Consider the following 22418-nt stretch of genomic DNA (forward strand, 5'->3'; position numbering starts at 1 on the left):
GTATTGGGTAAAACAACCTTCACCTTGACGTTACGGTAAACTGGTTTAGCGCATTTGCTGGTTACATAGACAGTAACATAGTCAAGACAAGATGGCGACTAATGTGTCGTCTGTCAACAGTAACATAGAAATTGAAAGTATTTTGGAACGGGCGAACAGGTACCAATCTTGTAATTTTTTTCCAACGTGATGCTATTTTGGCATGTGCATCAAGGGGTGTTTTGGGTGTTCTACCGACTGGTTACGGCAAAACTGTTGTGATACAGTGAACGATTCCGACAGCACTGTAGTGGTTGTGAATCCACTAAATGCGATTCTCGAAGAGCAGCACAATCGCCTCCGTAGCCACAGTGTAATAATTATAAATAAATATATGTTTCATATTTTGAAAATAGTGCTATTTAATATGTAAACCTCCTGAAAGGGCGATACCTTGACGTGGTCAGGAGGCTTAATTCTCTTTGACTTTGATATGGTCGTAAGGGAAGACCAAAATCGCCTTGTTGTAGTGATTATTTTATTGCACATTTTGTTAAATGTTTTCTATAAACAAACATGTCTTAGTGTACTGTGTCCCATTATCCTCAACCCATATTCAAATTTCAGATCAGGCACATTATTGTTAATGAGGCGCATTGTGTCATATCATGGGGGAAATCTAACTTTCGATCAGCCTTTCTCAAAGTAGGGGATTTACGTGCAATCCTTAGAGCCAGGTATGAAATTCAGCAGGCTTTGTGCATAGTGAATCCTCTAATTGCAGCTGAAACTCCTGGCAGGTGAAGTTTGCAATCAAAATAGATTTTTAAACAAAACAGTATACACCAGCGAGGTATCGATACACTCTGTTGATACCCAATTTATGAAAACTTGACATGTTTCGGAAAAATTTCCCTAATCTCTATTAAATCTATTTAATAGTATCCGAACTAACATTTAGTACATTGAGTCATTTGATAACACTGATGTAGACATGGATATCTAAGATTAAGTATAGCCATGGACTTGTATAACTTGTATATAGGTCTGTGGTTTTGCATACAATGCAGCAACCTATAATCTAAAGGGCATCAACATTACTTACAAGGGTCAAAAGGGAAAATACCTCCCAAAAGGGTTATAGATTATTTGTTATTAGACTTTCTGCACATGGTTGACCACTGAACAAAAATAATGTTTTCCATGTACAATGTAGTTCAATAGTTTCACACATACATACATATGAATTTAATAATATTCTTAATGCTATTGGAAATGTGAAGTACATCCAAAGTAGTATTACTAGTACAGTATACTGTCATCTCAAGAAGAAAATTAACACCACAACAATTGCACTCAGAAATCTTTCAATATATTTTCGAATATACACACTACAACATGTACAATCTACAGTATGGTTTGAAAAGCTAAGGCAATTCATGTAGCGAAGCACTTTGACAATTACAGAGGTTACCATATTTGACGTAATAAGCGCCCAGGGCGCTCTCAAAATTAGAAATAGGGAGCTCTTGTTAGGATATTGTTTTGAGTTGAAAGATCGTAAATTTTGTGGTTTATGCGGACAGCCTGAAATGTTTATATACAACAGATATATTTTTCCAGGATTTAATTGCCCATAATTAAGGGTGCATATGACATACAAGTGCATATTATACACAAGTAAATAAGTCTTGTTTACATTAATCAATTGGAAGGGATGCTAACTGAGATTGTTCACTAGCCAATATATTAGCAAATATCGCCGTGGGCGCTTATTAGAGCAGGGCGCTTATTACGTCGAATACGGTAGTTACAAATAATCATGACGTGACAAATCCCAAATTTGAACAGTTACCATTCATCTCATCAACTCTTAAGATATGTGATAATAATCACATTTGTTAGTGAAATCATAGAAAATATTGCTTACTTTTCTTATTCTCCATTCACCAATGTTTAGAAAACATATTGTTCTTAAATGCCAAGTTTAGTATGACAAATGGAAGCGTAAAAACAATTTACAAACAGTCTTTTAAACATTTTTAATTGGAGAAATGGTAACATAAACTCAATATCCTGATTTTGTTTCACAGTAAATGTGAATTATGTATTATTGCTTATGTCTGTATGTTTACACTAGTGATCATCATTCAACATTGTCACTAAAAACAATTTTGAAAGTGAAATTCTAGTCACAGAATAGGTATGTTTTTGCCACGAAATACAGCTGGGATTGATATTAGTTATAAGAATAAATAGTTATAACACAAATATCTTTCTTCGATACTGCACAAAACAACAGTACAACATGATCATAGAATTAATATCACACAATCCACATTTGAATGGCCCCCAAATATATGGTGAAAATATACAACCAGTGAACAGCAACCTCATTTACAAAGATTTGCAAATTGATAACCCATCTCAGCTTTTTCCTGAACTTGTGAAAGTATCCATGCCAAATGGCAAAGAAATCTCTTCATGCGATAATTGAGCATTTATTCATTTTGTTGTACATGAATACCAGTTTGACCAGATGAGTCAAAGATACTCTTCCAGGAACATTTCTTGATTGGTGGGTAAGAAATTTTGCCAATTGACATTATTTTTTTTTCTGCCTTTTAATCTTTTTCTTTGATAAGATTTTGGTTCTCTTTTGATTTGCTTAGTTATGCTCAAGCATAATTGAACAACAGACAACTGGTGAGGCTGGTTCACTGACTGTAAGTGGTTGCAAGCAGTTTTGTTTAGGCACCAACGGAGAAGTGGCATCAGTTGACGGTATGTCAGAGACATGGCAGGTCTGTGAGCATATAGCAGGTGCGGCTGGTTCACTGACTATAAGTGGTTGCGAGTAGTTTTGTTCGGGCATCAACGGAGAAGTGGCATCAGTCGACGGTATGTCAGAGACATGGCAGGTCTGTGAGCATATAGCAGGTGCGGCTGGTTCACTGACTATAAGTGGTTGCGAGTAGTTTTGTTCGGGCACCAACGGAGAAGTGGCATCGGTTGACGGTATGTCAGAGACATGGCAGGTCTGTGAGCATATAGCAGGTGCGGCTGGTTCACTGACTATAAGTGGTTGCGAGTAGTTTTGTTCGGGCACCAACGGAGAAGTGGCATCGGTTGACGGTATGTCATAGACATGGCAGGTCTGTGAGCGTATGGCGGGTGAGGCTGGTTCACTGACTGATACATTTGATAACAAAGATCTAATTAAGGAATGCGAATGAGTGGTATAAAGTGCATGACTGCTACATGCCCAGGTCACTTCAATCATAGGCCCAAAAGTTACATCAGTCTGTACCAGGGGTCCGGAAACCGTCATATGCGCCGGACATGTCCGATTGGGAATCTCAAATGTCCGGTTTAAAATATTGCTTACCGGACATTTAAATTTTTCTGTCCGTACATTTTAAAAAGTATTGTCCGGACATGATCAACAGTTAGGACTAAGCAATTTCTGTCTGCAGTTGTAACACAATGAAGATTATCTACACTGACAAGCTTTGTTTGTTTTGATTGCTGTAAATACATCGTACCTAGAATGATAGTCCAATCGGTCAATCACTGTAATAGGCAATAAACTGAGTTGACACTGATTAATCGAGGATTTATTACTGAGAACATCTTGTTAATTTGAGTAAAATGTGTTTACAACTGTACATAAATACCTTGCATCATCGATGTACCTCATTATCCTCACAATGCTACGATACGTAACCTCAGGCAAGAAGCGAAAGCGTGACGACAGCCAGTCGACCGATGCAGATCAAAGTCTGAATGATCATTTTGTAAGTCGTGGCTAACGACTTTCACTTGGTTGACATACAATGAGGATTTGCAGATTTTATTGTTTTCAGTAGCTAATCGTATATTAAATCTTGATTGACCGCCATTTTGCTTTCTGTGACGATCGATATCAAATTTTTTTATGGTCAGTAATTAAGTACAGATGAAAAAGTATTCAAATAACTATTTCTATCAACGATAGTTTAGGATTTATGATTATATTATCTGTCTTGTTTTTAAATAATCTTTAGTTTAAAAAAACAACTTTTCCCGTGAGGTCACGTGATAACCAAATATGGGATAATAGTCTCGATCCAAATGTTACAACGCGTAGACTTGAGCAGACTCATGAATATTAATTAGACTGTTCACAACGTAAAATGATATTATTTGTTATAAATTGTCCGGTGAATTAAACAATTTAAATTGAAACAATTCATAATTCATCATATTATGAATACGTAACAACTTGTAATTTGTGTGTAAAAAGTCGTACTAAAACACGCTGTTTGAAGGGGGCGTGGCATAAATGTAAATGTCCGATTGGGATTTTAAATTTTCCGGACCCCTGGTCTGTACACCCATTTCTCTGGTCTTCGGCACAGTCCTTCCACTCTTTGTATTTGATATTTTCCACCCCCCTGCTCTCATCAAGCTGTCAAATTTCTCCTCATCTCTAGTCCATCTCCAATTATGGCATGGTTCCTGCAAAATATTATATATTATTTTTTTTCAAATATTCTAAATGTAGGCAAATGGTGCAACATCAGTATGTTTATACAAAATTTGTGTCAACAGCTTAAAACAAAACTTAGAAAATAATTTAGGGAGTCTCATATAAAACTTGTCAGGATGGCCAATACTGTTTGCTTTGTCTTAATCTTTACCACCTAAACTTTGTATCAATGATTATGTTATGGTTCGGTCAGTCATGACTTCATTCTTATGCAAGTTCCTACAAACAAACATGTATGTGTATGCAGTTTGAATACAACTAATAATTACATGGTAATGAATGATTAAATATTAATAAATATAAAGAAATATTACTATAAAGAAATTTTCAAATGAATAAAAAATAATAGTCTGTCGTATCAATATTTGCATGAAATTAGTCAAAAGATAAACTGACATCAAATAGCCATTATGTGGGTACTAATACTCACCTCTGTTACTGCGAAAACTACAGTATTTCAAGGCTCTCAAGCCTTGCCCAATGTGTTTTGTCAGCCACCATCTTGTTTTAGCAGACCATATTTTATGGTGGGCGATAACGGTCCTTTAATTCCTTGGAAAGCAGAGCAAGAGCAGCGACACCAAGCAGAGCATCCGGGAAACATTCTATGGCCTTACATGACACCTGCTGTTAATCTGGAGACAACAGATGTAATTACAGTTACTGTACATGTAGTATATTCACAAAGGCATTCAACAACATATTATATCATATGTACCTGCATAGGGCCTGTTGCATGTTAAAGTAGTGCAACCTATTCAACTGACTCTTTATGTATTGTAATGCATTGGTTAACATGATCATCAGATGGACACATTTTAAAAGTCACATCAAATGATTAAATATTTATAAATAAAAATAAATATTACTATATAGAACTTTTCAAATAATTTAAAAATAATAGTCTAGTCTGACCCTATAAATATGGACAGATCTTTAATGTCCTTTCAATTGAATATGAAGCATTTGACGATTTATTCATTGTCCTGATATTTTTCATCAGTTGATCATATTTATAATGTTAATTCTTTGATTGAATCAAGACATATAATAAGGGACCAACCATTTGGTATTCTGGTGGTAGGGCTGGGATTTTATTGACAAAAATAAATTGTCCCAGAAATATGCTTGAAAAAAATATTCATGCTTCAAACTGTTGAAAAAAAGAAATTGACTGCTACAAAGAATACATTGTAGCTGATAATATATTTTGTCTCCAAACACAATCCTAGACCCAGGCCACCATTCCCTACCCCACCAATATCAAATGGTCCCTCAGTATGCTCAGGAATTTAATAATATACCCACGAAATTAGGGTACATGACCATATCTGACCATAAACACAGCCCAGTTCAAATGATTCCCGTTTCGTAATTATTGTCACGATAAAATATTTGCAGTGACATATTTATTCGTGCTTTCATTGCCTTTAATTTTTTTGATGCGGGAATCATCAAAACTATTCACAAAATATTTCTAGATATTATTTCGGTCAAAATTCAGTTTCATGTGTTATCATTGACATTTTGGCCGTGTCATGTTGTTGCCTAGAAATGACAATTTCGTACTACCAGACACAATGACAAGCATATGAATTATGAATATAAGTGCATATGTAATAGTCCATGCAACAGATAGTTGACAACACGGCAGTTTCATACAGAATTTCTCAGAAACTTAAATTGTCTTGCGTAAGAAGTTCATGATAATCTGTTCAGAAGGTAAATTCATAAGAGATTCATCGTCCTCCATTTAAAACAAAAACACTGCCGTGTCAATATTTGCACGAAATTAGTCAAAGAATACATTGACATCCCATAGCCGTTATGTTGGTACCAATACTCACCTCCATTACTTGGAAAACTACAATTTTCCAGAGCTCACTAGCTTTGCCCAATGCATTTTGACAGCCGCCATCTTGTTGTAGCAGACGATGTGTCATGGTGGGCGATACCGGTCCTTTGATTGGAAAGCGGAACAAGTGCAGCGACACCAAGCGGAGGATCCGGGAACCAGTCTACTTGTTTGCAAATCCAGAGCTGGTTCCCGGCTCCCTATGCGCGTCGTCAACTTGCGCCAAACAATATTGTGATATTAGAGATATTTTGTGAATAGTTTTGATGATTCCCGCATCAAAAAAATTAAAGGCAATGAAAGCACGAGCTTAGTGTTAACCCGGAACAAGCCATTTTACCGATAATCCCTTACGGTCCAGGGCGCCATTTTAGAACATGGATGTAAACAAATCTCGAAGATCGATATACGCTGTGATGCTTGATTACGATAAGCTTACCTCGTGTATCGATACATTGTTCTCATTCAACTCCACCACGGAAATGCCGGCTGAAGTTCCTCTGAGCCATCCACAACGCGGAAGTCAACAGTATTTCGAAAGGCGATTGGCAGCAAATGCGGATGCCAGGTACGTAGCAGGGCTCGTGACCTTATGATTTCTGTGCAGAGTTCTTATGGAACGGATTGATTTAAATATATTCTTTCTCTACATACTTTACCGTAAACGCCAAGGATCCTTTTTTTTAGTATTATGGTCAACTGTTTGTTATGACGACAAGGGTTTGCAAAAGGGGCGTAATGGATTTGTGGTCAAAACAAGATGATCCAAATTAGATCCGCTTTTTATAGATAATGAAGAAAAGTACAAAGATCTAGAAACGATTATTAACTCTAAACTTTCGTGGGATGCTAATACAGACTATAATTTACAATAATGGCCACCAAAGACTTCATTTTTTTACGCTTAAGATATTTTAATAATTACACTGTTATGTCCTTGTTTTGTATAAGCTTCATAACTTAAGAATTCAATATTTCATGGAATGACCTTGGCGAGGATCTTTTTTGCAACAAGTGATTCCCTATGTAAAGTGTATGTTGAATGACCCTAGCTTTGTTGTCAAATAATCTTCTGACAGTTGTTAAATATGGGGTTATCTTGGTTATGTTTTATCTCTGAATGTTTGGGATGAAATATTTTAATAAGGACAGTTCTAAGTTGGAATCTCAACTGGGGTCTTTTCAATTGAATTCAATATACAGTTTGGACATATCTGTAATGTGAATGCTACTTATGTTTGCAGAATGTCTGGATGAATGAATGAGTCAGTCATCTGCACAGCATCAATGGAAAAATAAGCAATGAGGAACAAGAGAAGAGTATTTGAAATTATTCTGTTTGGTTCATCATGTTCATGAAGCTATTCTGCAAATATTTCTTCAGTTTGCTTGTTCTTTAATACCTGTTGGCATGGATGGCCTAATTATCAAAGGCACCACAACTTGCTGTGCATAGTTGCATCTCTTGGGCTTGACAGAAAACGATGGTCGTGGGTTTGAATCGAGGGTAGCATCATACATTTGCTTGTGGGTTTTCATCAAAGTGGTAAACATGTAAGACCTGCATCACTTCGGGCTTTCTTCCCACATCAAGCTTACATGCCGTGATATAACTGGAATACTGTTCAAAGAGATGTTAAACCCAATTCACTCATTTAACACCACATCCAGCAATAGTTCAGCTAATTGACAAGGATTATAAATAATCAAATAAAAAATCTCAACTAGACAAACCAGTGATTAATGTTACTAGCTCGATCCAGACGCACTGATGATGACTGTTATGGACAACATCCCACGGTATTGGGTATGATTACGAGCGATCAATGAGCCCACTTGCTAACTCATCTATTACTTTTGGCTTGTATGGCAAGCATAGGTTGCTAGGAACATTTTTAAGAGATGTCAGTTAATGATTGTTTCAACTCATCAGCATGGAACAATATATATCTCAAATGTTTGGTATATAACAAAAAGATGATAAATTAAGTGAATTTGCTGCCTTTATCTGTAAGTACATGTTGCAACAATTCTTTTCTATTGCTACAATCTCTATACATAATTCTGCAGAAACTGAAGTCCAACTTGAGATACCCGGATTACAGGTTGACAGTCTGGAAGGACCCTTCCAGATTTCCGAAGTGATTGACAGACAGCGATGAGGAGAGTTCTGTTATTTCAATGGGGGCCTACCGAGAAGTTATATGCCAATTGACACTGGGACACACTCACAAAGGCTGGTCTGGCTAATGTGAGAAGACCACCCAATGCCAAGTCAGAGTGGGACGCTTCAAGGACGTTGAAGAAATTATTGTCTTTGGCCATGTGGTAATAACTTGAAAGGAATGATGTTTGCGACTACTTGCCTATAAATGTGGACCCAAACACCAAATAGAATGTTCACAATTCTACTAACACAATGCAACAGGGATAGAGCCCATCTGGCCTCCCTTCATCCTGGTTCCTGTTTTTCCATGGCAATATAGAAGGAAAAGGATGTTTGAGGGCAAGTAACTCTGAACTGGTGAGCATGGTCTGCTGATGCTTTCAAACGAACAGTTATCCTGCTCTGTTATGAGTATTGAAGAATATGAGGAAATTGCATACTGCATCAGGAACCATCATGTGAACACAGTTCAATGTGTGATATAGGTATATAAATAAAAGAAATTGATAATTTGTTTGTTGTTTATGTTTCATTAGCCAGCTGTGTAAATGGGGATTTTCCAATATTTTGCCTCAGTTTTATAGCCACAGTTATCGTATGAAACCATACACTTACATTTTATCCCCTGGCAGTCCTTCTGTCCATCCGTTATCATTTCCTTTTCCGGGGGATGGGGTTCGTTTCCGGGGCAGAATTTGAAAACCTTTCAGTGTATTTGATCGAAACTTGGCAAAGCTATCAGGCATATACTGAAGTGGTGCCTTTTGATATTTCGGGATTTTTCTAATTTTTATTTTTTTAACTTTTTATGGGTTGAAGTTTGACATAGACTCATTGGGGATGAGGTTCGTTTCTGGGGCAGAATTCGAAAACCATTCAATGTATTTGATCGAAACTTGGCATTCATATGGATGCGACCATGATGGATTTTTTGTGGGTAAACAATGTATGCCTCTTAAAGAACTTTAAACTGTTGACTTACATACAGAATTGCACATTTACTAGTGGTTACTTTACAGACAGCTGTCGGGGGGATATGTCATCTTTCTGATGACTCTTGTTCTCTAATGTGCCTTTTCCTGCAGAAGTGTAAATAACTCTTATACATATAGTTGTTTATCATTGTCATATGTTTGTCAATATTACACTGAATGAACCAGTAAAAATTTTCACAGTAACTGAGGAACAGCTCTCTGTAGTGTGATGAAATCTGGTACATGTCACCCTCAGAGTGAGGCATATTGTGTTTCAAACTAAAATGAAGCTGGTATGCTCGTAACAAGTACTTGTACCTTTACAAATAATCATATTATCATCTCACTAGGACCAAAGGCCCAAGTGAGCACACAGTCGATGAGTTTATACTTTCACTTAGAACAATCTGGAAGTCTGAACATGAAACTTAAGGATATCATCATACATGTATTAGAACTGATGTTTGTTCATTAAAAAGAATTATAGATGAAATTGAAAAAAGTGTCTTCTCCAAAAGTACATCCCCATAGATCTCAACTTGAAGGGGATATTTACAACTAAAATGACACAGAATATTACTACAGCTATCTGATATGCCCAGGCTAACATTATTTACCAGAAATAAGACATCTCGAAAAATTGCATCCAGATACCTGCCGGATACCTTCAGCAATGTTAAATTTTCTTGGTTAGTTTCCAATATATATTTAGGTGTTTCACACTTAATTGAACAAAATGCACCCCCAAATTGCGACATGTTTTTGGAAACTCAGAATGAGGTATCCGGTGCCGGATCCTTGGTATGCATGCCGGATCCTTGGACACCCAGATTGAGGTATCCGGTGAGGTTTCCGGTGCCGGATACCCGGATTCCAGGTGGCATTCTTTCAGGTGAGGTGTCCATGCCGGATACCACGGATTCGGTATCCGTGAAGGTATCTGCCACCGGATACCCAGACGCGTTTTGGGTAAGTGTCCGGAAGTATCCGGCAGGTATCTGGATACCGGTAACTGCATTTTTTTTGCTGTGTGGCATCATTGGCCTCACATATCTATCTCAATATCGTCACAGGCCTCACATATCTGCCTCAATATCATCATTGGGCCTCAATGTCATCAAAACCCTCACATATCTGCCTCAATATCATCACTGGCCTCACATTTCTTTCTCAATATCATCACTGGCCTCACGCAGCTGCCTCAATATCATCACCAGCTTTAGATATCGGCCTCAATATCATCACTGGCCTCACGAAGCTGCCTCAATAACATCAGTGGCCATACATATTGACCTCAATATCATCATTGGCCTTACACAGCTGCCTCAATATGATCACCAGCCTCATATATCGGCCTCAGTATCATCACTAGCCTCAAATATCTGCCTCAATGTCATCACTGGCCTCACATATCTGCCTCAGTATCATCACTGGCCTGATGCAGCTGCCTCAATGTCATCACTGGCCTCACATATCTGCCTGAATATCATACCTGGGCCTCAATGTCATCAAAAACCTCATATATCTGCCTCAATGTTATCAAAAACCTCAATATCTGCCTCAATGTCATCACTGGTCTCACACAGCTGCCTCAATATGATCACCAGCCTCATATATCGGCCTGAGTATCATCACTAGCCTCACATATCTGCCTCAATTTCATCACTGCCCTCACTTATCGGCCTCAATATCATCATTGGCCTCACACAGCTGCCTCAATATCTTCACTAGCCTCAATTATCGGCCTCAATATCATTACTGGCCTCACATATCTGTCTCGTTATAATCATCTGACTCACATATCGACCTCAATATCATCACTGGCCTTACATATCGGCTTCAATATCATCACTGGCCTCACATATCTGCCTCAATACCATTACTGGCCTCACATATCTACCTCAATACCATTACTGGCCTCACATATCTACCTCATTGTCATCACTAACCTCACATATCTGCCTCAAGATCATCACTGGCCTCACATATCGGCCTCAATATCATCACTGGCCTCACAGCTGCCTCAATATCATCACTGGCTTCACATATCTGCCTCAACATCATCACTGGCCTCACGTCTCGGCCTCTATGTAATAACCAACCTCACATATCTGCCTCAATGTCATCACTGGCCTCACATATCTACCTCAACATCATCACTGGGCCTCAATGTCATCAAAAACGTCTGCCTCAATATCATCACTAGCCTCATGCAACTGCCTTAATGTCATCACTGGCCTCACATATCGGCCTCAATATCATCACCAGCCTCACACAGCTGCCTCAATATCAGCACCAGCCTCAAATATTGGCCCAAATATCATCACTAGCCTCATGCAACTGCCTTAATGTCATCACTGGCATCACATATCAGCCTCAATATCATCATTGGCCTCACACAGCTGCCTCAATATCATCACTGGCCGCACACAGCTGCCTCAATATCATCACTGGCCTCACATATCTCCCCAATATCATCACAGGCCTCACACAGCTGCCACAATATCATAACCAGCCTCACATTTATATATCGTCTCACATATCTCCCTAAATATCATCACTGGCCTCACATATCTGCCTCAATATCGTCATTGACCTCACACAGCTGCCTTAATATATTCAGTGGCCTCACACAGCTGCCTCCTTATCATCACCAGCCTCACATATCTACCTCAATGTCATCACTGGGCCTCAATGTCATAAAAAAACTCACATATCTGCCTCAATGTCATCACTAGCCTAACATGTCTGCCTCAATATCATCACTACCCTCATGCAGCTGCCTCAATGTCATCACTGGCCTCACATATCTACCTCAATACCATTACTGGCCTCACATATCTACCTCAATGTCATCACTAACCTCACATATCTGCCTCAAAATCATCACTGGCCTCACATATCGGCCTCAATATCATCACTGGCCTCAATATCATCACTGGCCTCACATATCTGCCTCAACATCATCACTGGCCTCACGTCTCGGCCTCTATGTAATAACCAACCTCACATATCTGCTTCAATGTCATCACTGGCCTCACATATCTACCTCAACATCATCACTGGGCCTCAATGTCATCAAAAACGTCTGCCTCAATATCATCACTAGCTTCATGCAACTGCCTTAATGTCATCACTGGCCTCACATATCGGCCTCAATATCATCACCAGCCTCACACAGCCGCCTCAATATCAGCACCAGCCTCAAAAATCGGCCCAAATATCACCACTAGCCTCATGCAGCTGTCTCAATGTCATCACTGGCCACACATATCAGCCTCAATATCGTCAACGGTTTCACATATCGGGCTTAATATCATCACTGGCCTCATATTGCTGCCTCAATATCATCACTGGCCTCACATTTCTTTCTCAATATCATCACTGGCCTCACGCAGCTGCCTCAATATCATCACCAGCTTTAGATATCGGCCTCAATATCATCACTGGCCTCACGAAGCTGCCTCAATAACATCAGTGGCCATACATATTGACCTCAATATCATCATTGGCCTTACACAGCTGCCTCAATATGATCACCAGCCTCATATATCGGCCTCAGTATCATCACTAGCCTCAAATATCTGCCTCAATGTCATCACTGGCCTCACATATCTGCCTCAGTATCATCACTGGCCTGATGCAGCTGCCTCAATGTCATCACTGGCCTCACATATCTGCCTGAATATCATACCTGGGCCTCAATGTCATCAAAAACCTCATATATCTGCCTCAATGTTATCAAAAACCTCAATATCTGCCTCAATGTCATCACTGGTCTCACACAGCTGCCTCAATATGATCACCAGCCTCATATATCGGCCTGAGTATCATCACTAGCCTCACATATCTGCCTCAATTTCATCACTGCCCTCACTTATCGGCCTCAATATCATCATTGGCCTCACACAGCTGCCTCAATATCTCCACTAGCCTCAATTATCGGCCTCAATATCATTACTGGCCTCACATATCTGTCTCGTTATAATCATCTGACTCACATATCGACCTCAATATCATCACTGGCCTTACATATCGGCTTCAATATCATCACTGGCCTCACATATCTGCCTCAATACCATTACTGGCCTCACATATCTACCTCAATACCATTACTGGCCTCACATATCTACCTCATTGTCATCACTAACCTCACATATCTGCCTCAAGATCATCACTGGCCTCACATATCGGCCTCAATATCATCACTGGCCTCACAGCTGCCTCAATATCATCACTGGCTTCACATATCTGCCTCAACATCATCACTGGCCTCACGTCTCGGCCTCTATGTAATAACCAACCTCACATATCTGCCTCAATGTCATCACTGGCCTCACATATCTACCTCAACATCATCACTGGGCCTCAATGTCATCAAAAACGTCTGCCTCAATATCATCACTAGCCTCATGCAACTGCCTTAATGTCATCACTGGCCTCACATATCGGCCTCAATATCATCACCAGCCTCACACAGCTACCTCAATATCAGCACCAGCCTCAAATATCGGCCCAAATATCATCACTAGCCTCATGCAACTGCCTTAATGTCATCACTGGCATCACATATCAGCCTCAATATCATCATTGGCCTCACACAGCTGCCTCAATATCATCACTGGCCGCACACAGCTGCCTCAATATCATCACTGGCCTCACATATCTCCCCAATATCATCACAGGCCTCACACAGCTGCCACAATATCATAACCAGCCTCACATTTATATATCGTCTCACATATCTCCCTAAATATCATCACTGGCCTCACATATCTGCCTCAATATCGTCATTGACCTCACACAGCTGCCTTAATATATTCAGTGGCCTCACACAGCTGCCTCCTTATCATCACCAGCCTCAGATATCTACCTCAATGTCATCACTGGGCCTCAATGTCATAAAAAAACTCACATATCTGCCTCAATGTCATCACTAGCCTAACATGTCTGCCTCAATATCATCACTACCCTCATGCAGCTGCCTCAATGTCATCACTGGCCTCACATATCTACCTCAATACCATTACTGGCCTCACATATCTACCTCAATGTCATCACTAACCTCACATATCTGCCTCAAAATCATCACTGGCCTCACATATCGGCCTCAATATCATCACTGGCCTCAATATCATCACTGGCCTCACATATCTGCCTCAATGTCATCACTAGCCTAACATGTCTGCCTCAATATCATCACTACCCTCATGCAGCTGCCTCAATGTCATCACTGGCCTCACATATCGGCCTCAATATCATCACCAGCCTCACATATCTCCCGCAATATCATCATTGGCCTCACACAGCTGCCTCAGTATCATCACTGGCTGCACACAGCTGCCTCAATGCCATCACTGGCCGCACACAGCTGCCTCAATATCATCACTGGCCTCACATATCGGCCTCAATATCATCATTGGCCTCACACAGCTGCCTCAATATCATCACTGGCCGCACACAGCTGCCTCAATGCCATCACTGGCCTCACATATCTCCCCAATATCATCACAGGCCTCACACAGCTGCCACAATATCATAACCAGCCTCACATATATATATCGTCTCACATATCTCCCTAAATATCATCACTGGTCTCACATATCTGCCTCAATATCGTCATTGACCTCACACAGCTGCCTTAATATATTCAGTGGCCTCACACAGCTGCCTCCTTATCATCACCAGCCTCAGATATCTACCTCAATGTCATCACTGGGCCTCAATGTCATAAAAAAACTCACACATCTGCCTCAATGTCATCACTAGCCTAACATGTCTGCCTCAATATCATCACTACCCTCATGCAGCTGCCTCAATGTCATCACTGGCCTCACATATCGGCCTCAATATCATCACCAGCCTCACATATCTCCCGCAATATCATCATTGGCCTCACACAGCTGCCTCAGTATCATCACTGGCTGCACACAGCTGCCTCAATGCCATCACTGGCCGCACACAGCTGCCTCAATATCATCACTGGCCTCACATATCGGCCTCAATATCATCATTGGCCTCACACAGCTGCCTCAATATCATCACTGGCCGCACACAGCTGCCTCAATGCCATCACTGGCCTCACATATCTCCCCAATATCATCACAGGCCTCACACAGCTGCCACAATATCATAACCAGCCTCACATATATATATCGTCTCACATATCTCCCTAAATATCATCACTGGTCTCACATATCTGCCTCAATATCGTCATTGACCGCACACAGCTGCCTTAATATATTCAGTGGCCTCACACAGCTGCCTCCTTATCATCACCAGCCTCAGATATCTACCTCAATGTCATCACTGGGCCTCAATGTCATAAAAAAACTCACATATCTGCCTCAATGTCATCACTAGCCTAACATGTCTGCCTCAATATCATCACTACCCTCATGCAGCTGCCTCAATGTCATCACTGGCCTCACATATCTGCCTCAATATCATCACCAGCCTCACACAGCTCCCTCAATATCAGCACCAGCCTCAAATATCGGCCTAAATATCACCACTAGCCTCATGCAGCTGCCTCAATGTCATCACTGGCCTCACATATCGGCCTCAAATCGTCATTGACCTCACACAGCTGCCTCAATATATTCAACGGCCTCACACAGGTGCTTCAATTTCATCACCAGCCTCACATATTGGCCTCAATATCATCACTGGCCTAACGCAGCTGCCTCAATATCATCACTGGCCTCACATATCTGCCTCAATATCATCACCAGCCTCACACAGCTCCCTCAATATCAGCACCAGCCTCAAATATCGGCCTAAATATCACCACTAGCCTCATGCAGCTGCCTCAATGTCATCACTGGCCTCACATATCGGCCTCAATATCGTCATTGACCTCACACAGCTGCCTCAATATATTCAATGGCCTCACACATTTGCCTCAATATCATCACCAGCCTCACATATTGGCCTCAATGTCATCATTGGCCTCACACAGCTGCCTCAATATCATCACTGGCCTCACGCAGCTGCCTCAATATCATCAACGGTTTCACATATCGGGCTCAATATCATCACTGGCCTCATATTGCTGCCTCAATATCATCACTGGCCTCACATATCGGCCTCAATATCATCATTGGCCTCAAACAGCTGCCTCAATATCATCACTGGCCGCACACAGCTGCCTCAATGCCATCACTGGCCTCACATATCTCCCTCAATATCATCAATGGCCTCACGCAGCTGCCTCATTATCATCACCAGCCTCACATACTGGCCTCAATATCATAACTGGCCTCACGCAGCTGCCTCAATATCATCACTGGCCTCACACAGGTGCCTCAATATCGTCACTGGCCTCACATATCTGCCTTAATGTCATCACTGGCCTCACATATCTGCCTCAATATCGTCATTGACCTCACACAGCTGCCTTAATATATTCAGTGGCCTCACACAGCTGCCTCCTTATCATCACCAGCCTCACATATCTACCTCAATGTCATCACTGGGCCTCAATGTCATAAAAAAACTCACATATCTGCCTCAATGTCATCACTAGCCTAACATGTCTGCCTCAATATCATCACTACCCTCATGCAGCTGCCTCAATGTCATCACTGGCCTCACATATCTGCCTCAATATCATCACCAGCCTCACACAGCTCCCTCAATATCAGCACCAGCCTCAAATATCGGCCTAAATATCACCACTAGCCTCATGCAGCTGCATCAATGTCATCACTGGCCTCACATATCGGCCTCAATATCGTCATTGACCTCACACAGCTGCCTCAATATATTCAATGGCCTCACACAGGTGCCTCAATATCATCACCAGCCTCACATATTGGCCTCAATATCATCACTGGCCTAACGCAGCTGCCTCAATATCATCACTGGCCTCACATATCGGCCTCAATGTCATCATTGGCCTCACACAGCTGCCTCAATATCATCACTAGCCTCACACAGCTCCCTCAATATCAGCACCAGCCTCAAATATCGGCCTAAATATCACCACTAGCCTCATGCAGCTGCATCAATGTCATCACTGGCCTCACATATCGGCCTCAATATCGTCATTGACCTCACACAGCTGCCTCAATATATTCAATGGCCTCACACAGGTGCCTCAATATCATCACCAGCCTCACATATTGGCCTCAATATCATCACTGGCCTAACGCAGCTGCCTCAATATCATCACTGGCCTCACATATCGGCCTCAATGTCATCATTGGCCTCACACAGCTGCCTCAATATCATCACTGGCCTCACGCAGCTGCCTCAATATCATCAACAGTTTCACATATCGGGCTTAATATCATCACTGGCCTCATATTGCTGCCTCAATATCATCACTGGCCTCACATATCGGCCTCAATATCATCATTGGCCTCAAACAGCTGCCTCAATATCATCACTGGCCACACACAGCTGCCTCAATGCCATCACTGGCCTCACATATCTCCCTCAATATCATCAATGGCCTCACGCAGCTGCCTCATTATCATCACCAGCCTCACATATCTGCCTCAATATCATAACTGGCCTCACGCATCTGCCTCAATATCATCACTGGCCTAACATATCGGCCTCAATGTCATCACTGGCCTCACAGAGCTGCCTCAATGTCATCACTGGCCTCACACAGGTTCCTCAATATCATAACCAGCCTCACATATCTGCCTTAATGTCATCACTGGCCTCACATATCTACCTCCATATCATTACAAGCCTCACATAACTGCCTCAATATCATCACTAGCCTCACGCAGCTGCCTCAATATCATCACTGGCCTCACGCAGCTGCCTCAATATCAGCACCAGCCTCACATATCGGCCTCAATATCATCACTAGCCTCACACAGCTGCCTCAATGTCATCACTGGCCTCACATATCTGCCTCAATATCATCACTGGCCTTCCACAGCTCCCTCAATATCATCACTGGCCTCACAGCTGCCTCAATATCATCAGTAGCCTCACACAGCTGCCTCAATATCATCACTGGCTTCACATATCTGCCTCAACATCATCACTGGCCTCACGTCTCGGCCTCTATGTAATAACCAACCTCACAACCTCATGCAGCTGCCCCAATATCATCACTAGCCTCACACAGCTGCCTTAATGTCATCACTGGCCTCACATATCTCCCTCAATATCATCACTGGCTTCACACAGCTGCCTCAATATCATCACCAGCCTCACATATCGGCCTCAATTTCATCACTGGTCACTCACAGCTGCCTCAACATCATCACTGGCCTCACATATCGGCCTCAATATCATCTTTGGCCTCACACATCTGCCTCAATAACATCACTGGCCTCACATATCTACCTCAATGTCATTACTGGCCTCACAAATCTGCCTCAATGTCATCACTGGCCTCACATATCTACCTCAATGTCATTACTGGCCTCACATATCTGTCTCAATGTCATCACTGGTCTCACATATCTGCCACAATATCCTCACTGGCCTCACATATCTACCTCAATGTCATTACTAGCCTCACATATCTGTCTCAATGTCATTACTGGCCTCACATATCTGCCACAATATCCTCACTGGCCTCACATATCTACCTCAATGGCATTACTGGCCTCACATATCTGTCTCAATGTTATCACTGGCCTCAAATATCTACCTCAATGTCATCACTGGTCTCACACATATGCCTTTATATCATCACTGGTCTCGCACAGCTGCCTTAATGTCATCACTGGCCTCACATATCTGCCTAAATATCATCACTGGCCCCATACAGATGCCTCGATATCATCACTGTCATGCATAAGTATTCTAATGATACAACCACTACATGAAAATGTATTTTTGTCTGCAGATATATAAAGGCTTTTTATCAAAAATAGCAAACACACAATATGATTAACCTTCCACATATTATGTTAAGATCTGGGAAGTTACATTCACCTCTTTGAAATGCTTCTTGGGTCGCGCGAGTAGAATAAATGTTTGAATGTTTGACAGCTGAGGGTGAATTGTGGCGTGAAAAACATGTCAAGAACACTCCAAAGGGCTATCAGCATTTAACCCCTAATGCTGATAGTGGGGTCCATGTGTACGTGCTGGCGGGGTATGCCCGTTGCTTCACCTGGCCCACTCCAAAACCCTAGTGGCTGGGTTGACTCGTTGCGACACCGGGCCCAACTGGCCCACTCCATACCCTTAGTGGTGTCCATGTTTACGTGCTGGCGGGCTTGACCCATTCCTTCACCTGGCCCACCTGGAACAGTCTAAACCCGTTGTGGGGTACATGTTTACGTGCTGGCGGGCTGGACCCGTTCCTTCACCTGGCCCACCTGGAACAGTCTAAACCCGTTGTGGGGTGCATGTGTACATGCTGGCGGGCTTGACCCGTTCCTTCACCTGGCCCACCTGGAACACTCTAAACCCCTTTTGGGGTCCATGTGTACATGCTGCTGGTGTAAACCAGTTGCTTCACCTGGCCTACTCTAAACCCCAAGTGGGGTCCATGTGTACGTGCTGGCGCACTTGACCCTTTGCTTCACTTGTCCCACCTGGCCAACTCTAACCCCTAGTTGGGTTCATTTGTGTACATGCTGGCAGGGTTGACCCGTTGCTTCACCTGGCCCACTCTAAACCCCTAGTGGGATCCATGTGTGTACATGCTTGCGGGGTTGACCCGTTGCTTCACCTGGCCCACTCTAAATCCCAAGTGGGGTCCATGTGTACGTGCTGGCGCACTTGACCCTTTGCTTCACCTTTCCGACCTGGCCCACTCTAAACCTCTAGTGGTTTCCATGTGTACATGCTGGCGGGGTTGACCCGTTGCTTCACCTGGCCTCTTCTAAACCCCTAGTTGGGTCCATGTGTGTACATGCTGGCGGGGTTGGCCCGTTGCTTCACCTGGCCTACCTGGCCCATTCTAAACCCCTAGTTGTCTTCATGTGTGCGTGCTGGCAGGCTTGACCCGTTGCTTCACCTGACCAACCTGGCCCACTCCAAACCCCAAGTGGGGTCCATGTGTACATGCTGGCGGGGTTGACCCGTTGCTTCACCTGGCCCACCTGGCACACTCCAAACCCCGAATGGGTTCCATGTATGTAAATACAGGCGTAGTTGACCAGCTGATTCACCTGGCCCACTCTAAACCCCGAGTGGGGTCCACGTGTGTACATGCTGGCGGAGTTGACCAGCTGATTCACCTGGCCCACTCTAAACAGCTAGTGGGGTCCATGTGTGTTCATGTTGGCGGGGTTGACCCGTTGCTTCACCTGGCCTACCTGGCCCTCTCTTAACCCCTAGTGGGGTCCATGTGTACATGCTGGCGGGGTCAAAGGACTAACAACCAGACGACGGACAACGCATCGCGACATAAAAATTATAATGTAATATACTCTTTAAAAATGTAGGGGATACTCGGATATTACTTTACATTTCCAAAATTGAAATTTCAAAGTTCACGTTTCTTTATCGCTCATGCGTCATAATCGCTGCGATTTGTTGTCAAACATTCATTCACTCAAAGAGGCGGCCCGTGATTCTCCTCCTTCTCCTCTTAACACGACAAAATACACAACTACAACATATTGGGATACTATACGGTGCACTGACTGACCGTAGTTTATTCGTCAACAAGTATCCACATTATCATGAACATCGTCCGCATCAGGAACATCACCAGCATCAGCGCCATCAACACCTCGTAATTTACATGAATATTAACTCGACGCTTCACGCATACATATACACATATACACAGGCATCGACGCCTTATCACGTATTCTAATGGCTCGACAGCGCATACTCATCAGAGTATATCCCAAATCCATACTGTCACGACTGGAGTGTTCGAAATTTCAACTATGGATACCGGTCCATCTCACAACGTTTTATCATGGCTCGCCAACACAACGTGCAAACAACGCATAACTTCCTGATTATCATGTGGGCAGCAGCAGCTACTACACATAAATAATAAACAATATAGATTCAATATAGACTCCAATCGGCATCATACACAATCGAACATGTTTGATATAGCCAGCCGCGACTGCACCACACCTGAGAATGAAGTTTCAATTTCCCGCCTTTACTTATATACGAAACCAGGTTACCTCCCTTTGTTGTTCTTTCCGACGTTAGGAGAAAATAATTTCGTTCTAATTCGTCCCCCAAACGAAAGAAATTATATTGCTCCTCCTTCTCCCCCTTAACACAACAAAATACACAACTACAGCATATCGGGATACTGTACGGTGCACTGACTGAGGAAACAAAGACCGGGCAATTCAAAGTCCCAAAGAAAGAGACTCTTTCCATCCATTTTCGATGCTGTCCTTAACATAGCCATCTTTGGCATTCTCGCTCCTCCAGCGACCATGTAGTTTAAACTTTTTATCAGGGATGCCTCTGTTGGCTGCCACTGTGGCTCCACCTGACCTCAAACTATGCAGACCGTAGTATTTCATGTCAGGTAAATAAGGCTTAAAGGCTTCAATAAATAATTCCCTCAACCGAGTATAAGACGTACATTGGTTTGTTTTCGGCTCTAATTATATAGCCATCACTGGTCTTGGACAGATTTCTGAAAAGATAAGTTTAATCCAGATTTTTCGAAGAAACATTACATACACTTCACAGGACACATCTTTGTCCCTGTTCTACCAATAATCAACCAAGCTCCATCTCTGTATACATCGGTCTTGGACCTTTCTATAAATACAGTCATATGAGAATAAACATCATCATGCTTAATATTGATCAACTCAGCCGACCACATAAAACCTGCGAATACGAGCAAACAAATAGACACAGTTCTCAAATTATATACATTTTGGTTTTGTTTTTTGCAATCAAACATTCTTTCAAGTACATCAACCGTAATAGGCTCTTTCTTCTAACGGGTTTAACTAACTTCCGTTTGGCCGCCTCCAACAAATTTATCAC

General features: G+C 42.1%; 1 long non-coding RNA gene across 1 annotated transcript; it reads right to left on the reverse strand.

Moving 5' to 3' along the window:
- Nucleotides 1-3651: 3651 nt before the first annotated feature.
- LOC139470839 (uncharacterized) lies at nt 3652-6459 on the reverse strand. Its single transcript, XR_011653784.1, has 3 exons — nt 6358-6459; nt 4941-5145; nt 3652-4479 (listed from the first exon to the last, which is right to left on the reverse strand). It is a non-coding gene; the product is annotated as an uncharacterized lncRNA (long non-coding RNA).
- Between the last annotated feature and the right edge of the window lie 15959 nt (nt 6460-22418).

This window comes from Haliotis cracherodii, unplaced genomic scaffold (genome assembly GCF_022045235.1).
Source record: "Haliotis cracherodii isolate W230 unplaced genomic scaffold, xgHalCrac1.p SCAF_21, whole genome shotgun sequence".
NCBI lineage: Eukaryota > Metazoa > Mollusca > Gastropoda > Lepetellida > Haliotidae > Haliotis > Haliotis cracherodii.